Genomic DNA, 4,988 nt, shown 5'->3' with positions numbered 1-4,988 from the left:
GCATGCCCGAACCGCTCATGTGGTGACAAGGGGCGATCAGTATCTTCCATGCTAGGCGTGTTATCCTTGATATGTTTTTATTCACTATCATTCACGAGAAAGGGACCGGTAATTGGAATGCCCAGTTCCATGCTCAAATCGAAAATATAATTGCAAAAAAAACTCCCCCTGGATTGTTATTGGTATGGACAGCACCCGAGTATTCGGCTAGTCGTGGAGTGTGATTGATCGATGGTGGGGGAGTCAAAACTTTACTTTTCTATTTGGGAACCACTTATAGGATGTGTAGCATGGAAGATGGTGCAAACTCTTGGTCATTGCATTGACAATGAAAGCATGCCACCCAAAATTATTTATCTATGTTTTTAAAGCTTGAGCTCTGGCACCTCTTCAAATCAATGCTTCCCTCTGCGAAGGTCCTGTCTATTTATGTTTCTGTTGAGTCATCCTCTTCTTATAAAAGCACCAATTAGAGAGCACCTCCGTCATTTTTATGCTTTGCTTTTAACTGATATTGAGTATGACCGTGACTGGATCTTCTTTGCCATGAATTACAATGTTCAGTCAGCCCTTGGTCTTTAAAGGTGCTCTGCATTTATGTTTTGCGGTCTCAGAAAGAGCTAGCGAGATACCATATGTTCATACTACTTCATGATTGTTTTGTTTGAAGTGTTGACGTTTGAAACTTCTTATTATTGCTCTCTATTTGATTATACAATTGATATGAGTTCCTCTAGAGACCTAGATGTCATTTCTTATGTGGTTTGCTTTTTATCTTGCTAAGAATATGAATATGAGTTAGACATAATTGCAACAACAAGATCAAACAGAGTTCATAAAAGTTTTTCTTTTGTCTCTTTCAGTTTGTCAACTGAATTGCTTGAGGACAAGCAAGGCTTTAAGCTTGGGGGAGTTGATACGTCTCCGTCGTATCTACTTTTCCAAACTCTTTTGCCCTTGTTTTGGACTCTAATTTGCATGATTTGAATGGAACTAACCCGGACTAACGCTATTTCTAGCAGAATTGCCATGGTGTTGTTTTTGGGCAGAAATAAAAGTTCTCGGAATGACCTGGAAATTTACGAGGATTTTTTGTGGAATATATAAAAAATACTGGCGCAAGAATCAACCGGAGGAGTGGAGCATGGAGCCCACAAGCCCACCAGGCGCGCCCCCTGGCCGCGCCTAGCAGGCTTATGGGGCCCAGGGAGCTCTGCCGCCTCCAATTCCAGCTCTATTTAGTCCCTTTAGTTCGGAAAAAAAATCAGGAAGAAGAGTTCATCGCGTTTTACGATACGGAGGTGCCGCCACCTCCTGTTTTTCCTTTGGAGGGCAGATCTGGAGTCCGTTCTAGGCTCCGGAGAGGGGAGATCATCGCCATCGTCATGACTAGCCTTCCTTCATCGCCAATTCCATGATGCTCTTCACCGCTCGTGAGTAATCTCATCATAGGCTTGCTGGACGGTGATGGGTTGGATGAGATCTATCATGTAATCGAGTTAGTTTTGATGGGGATTGATCCCTAGTATCCACTATGTTCTGAGATTGATGTTGCTACTACTTTGCCATGCTCAATGCTTGTCACTAGGGCCCGAGTGCCATGATTTCAGATCTGAACCTATTATGTTCTAGCCAATATATGTGTGTTATTGATCCTATCTTGCAAGTTGTAGTAACCTACTATGTGTTATGACCCGACAACCCCGGAGTGAAAATAGCCGGAACCACTCCCGGAGATGACCATAGCATGAGGAGTTCATGTATTCACTAAGTGCTAATGCTTTGTTCCGGTTCTCTATTAAAAGGAGAACCTTAATATCCCGTAGTTTCCATTAGGACCCCGCTGCCATGGGAGGGATGGACAATAGATTTCATGCAAGTTCTTTTCCCTAAGCACGTATGACTATATACGGAATAAATGCCTACATTACATTGGCGAACTGGAGCTAGTTACATATCTCTCCTGTTATAACTGTTGCATGATGAATATCATCCGGCATAATCATCCATCACCGATCCAATGCCTACGAGTTTTTGCTACTGGTCCTTGCTATGTTACCTTGTCGCAATTGCTGTCGCTGCTGCTACTGTTACTCTGTCGCTACTGCTGTCACTGCTCCTCCTGTTACTCTGTCGCTATTGCTGTCACTATTGCTACTGGTTACTGTTGCTACTGTTGCTATCACACTACTTTGCTACTGATACTTTGCTGCAGATACTAAGTCTTTCAGGTGTGGTTGAATTGAGAACTCAACTGCTAATACTCGAGAATATTCTTCGGCTCCTCGTTGTGTCGAATCAACAAATTTTGGTTGAATACTGTAAACCTCGAAAACTTTTGCGATCCCGTATACTTGTGGGTTATCAGTGAGCAGTGAGCTACTGAAGAAACTTAGGAGAGGATGTTGTCCAGAAGATATGCAGTGGCAGCTCCTTGATGGTAGACGAAAAGGTAAGCATTAGAGCTGGTGGACCGGAAACCAAGCTGTTGGCGGAACGCGACAATATGCTGGTACTACGCCCGTGGTGCCTGCTTGAGCCCATGGAGAGAACGAGACATCAGGTAGACATGATCAGGGTGGTCGGCATCGACGAAGCCGGTGGGCTGCTGACAGTAGACCTTCTCGGTGAGGTGCACGTGTAGGAAGGCATTGGAGAGATCTAATTGATGCACTGGCCAAACACGAGAGATTGCCAACTCGAGGACAATACGAATGGTGCCCGGCTTAACAACCGGGGCAAAGGTGCCGGTGAAGTCCATGCCCACGCTATCGAAAGCCACAGACCACCCAGCGAGCCTTTTAGCGCTCAAGGGATCCATTGGGATGGGTCTTCCGAAGAAAGACCTACTCACTAGTGATGACATTGGCGTGGGATGGTTGCGTAACAAGCTGCCATGTCTGGTTGCACTGAAGAGCATCAAACTCCACTTGCATTGCAACAAGCTAGTGAGGATAACAAAGGGCTCCTCGAGCTGATGATGGAAGAGGGGATCGTGCACACAGAACAACCGCGAGTATAGACTCGTCGGTCGTGTACCAGTTTCTCGGGCAATGAATGTCTGCCTGAGCGCGGGTCATCGTATGGGGAGCCGGTGGAGTCGGGTCGACAGGGGTAGGGGCGATGACGATCCCTTTGCTGCAGAAGGGGACGGGATGACAGAGCCAGCCGAGACGGCCTTACAGGCCCAGGCGACCGTCGTGCGAGCCGAACGAACCAGGCCAGCCGGGCCAACCGAGGGGTTTACCACACCGGTTGCGCTAGCTAGACTAGCCGAGGTATTGGCCGTATCGGCTGTGCCAGCCACACTAGCGGAGGGGGGGGGTTGTTCCACTTTGTCATGGGCCAGACACGCCTAAAAGTGAGGGGGCGGGCCGAGGGCTACCTTGGAGCGCCCAACGGGAAGACGATGGTGACGAGGGAGCAGCCGGGGGTACGTGGTGAAACGGGAAAACCATCTCGTCAAAGTAAATGCACCTAGATGTGAAGACGCGATGGGAGAGAGGATCATAGGAGCGGTAGCCTTTGGTGTTGGTGGGGTATCTAAGGAATATGCAAGCGAGTAATTGAGGTGCAAGTTTGTGAGGTGTAGTGGCTACAATACTCGGATAACAAAGACACCCGAACAGTGGTAACCATCATAGGAATGTGGAGTCCCGAAGAGTAAATGATGAGGTGCATACTTCCAAAGAGTACGACACACACCACTACAAGAATGCCTAGCAGTGGCGGGTAAGAATAACACAACAGTAGCGGGCAAGTCTCTCAGGTCCGCCCGCCACTAACCTCCCTCCACTGCTTGGACGCCATTAGTGGCGGGCGGTGATACGTCTCCAACGTATCTATAATTTTTATGGATCCATGCTATTATCTTGTCAACTTTGGATGTTTTATATGCATGAATATGCTATTTTATATCTTTTTTGGGACTAACCTATTAACTCAGTGCCAAGTGCGAGTTTCTATTTTTTCCGTGTTTTTGGCCCATTTTCAGACGGAGTCCAAATGGAATGAAACTTTACGATGATTTTTTTGGACCAAAAGAGACCCCCGAAGCTTTGGAAGAAGGCCAGAAGAGGCACGAGGGAGTCACAAGCCCTGACGCCACCACCACCCCCCTAGGTGGCGCAGGGCAGGCTTGTGACCTCCTCGTGGGCCCAACCGACGTAATTCCATCGCCATAAATTCCTATAAATTAAGAAACCCCCAGAAAGAAACCTAGATCAGGAGTTCCGCCACCGCAAGCCTTTGTAGCCACCAAAAACCAATCTGGAGCCCGTTCCGGCACCCTGCCGGAGGGGGAATCCATCTCTGGTGGACATCTTCATCATCCTGGCGATCTCCATGACGAGGAGAGAGTAGTTCTCCCTCGGGGCTAAGGGTATGTACCAGTAGCTATGTGTTTGATCTCTCTCTCTCGTGTTCTTGAGATGTCTTGATCTCGATGTACCATGGGCTTTGCTACTATAGTTGGATCTTATGATGTTCCTCCCCCTCTCCTTCTTGTAATGAATTGAGTTTCCCCTTTGGAGTTATCTTATCGGATTGAGTCTTTGAGAACACTTGATGTGTGTCTTGCACGTGTCTATCTTCTGTGATCAACTTGCGGGTTTGTGACAATTGGGAACCTATGCATATGGGTTGGCACACGTGGATTCATGTGAGTACTTGATGTATGTTTTGGTGATCAACTTGCGGGTTCGTGACATTGGGAACCTATGCACAGGGGTTGGCACACGTTTTGACTCTCCAGTAGAAACTTTGGGGCACTCTTTGAAGTTCTATGTGTTGGTTGAATAGATGATTCTGAGATTGTGTGATGCATATCGTATAATCATGCCCATGGATACTTGAGGTGACAATGGAGTATCTAGGTGACATTAGGGTCTTGGTTGATATGTATCTTAAGGTGTTATTCTAGTGCGAACTCTATGATGGATCGAATGGAAAAAATAGTTTCGTGTTATTTTACTACGGACTCTTGAATA

Source organism: Hordeum vulgare, chromosome 1H (genome assembly GCF_904849725.1).
Source record: "Hordeum vulgare subsp. vulgare chromosome 1H, MorexV3_pseudomolecules_assembly, whole genome shotgun sequence".
Classification (NCBI taxonomy): domain Eukaryota; kingdom Viridiplantae; phylum Streptophyta; class Magnoliopsida; order Poales; family Poaceae; genus Hordeum; species Hordeum vulgare.
This window is presented reverse-complemented; position numbering follows the sequence as displayed.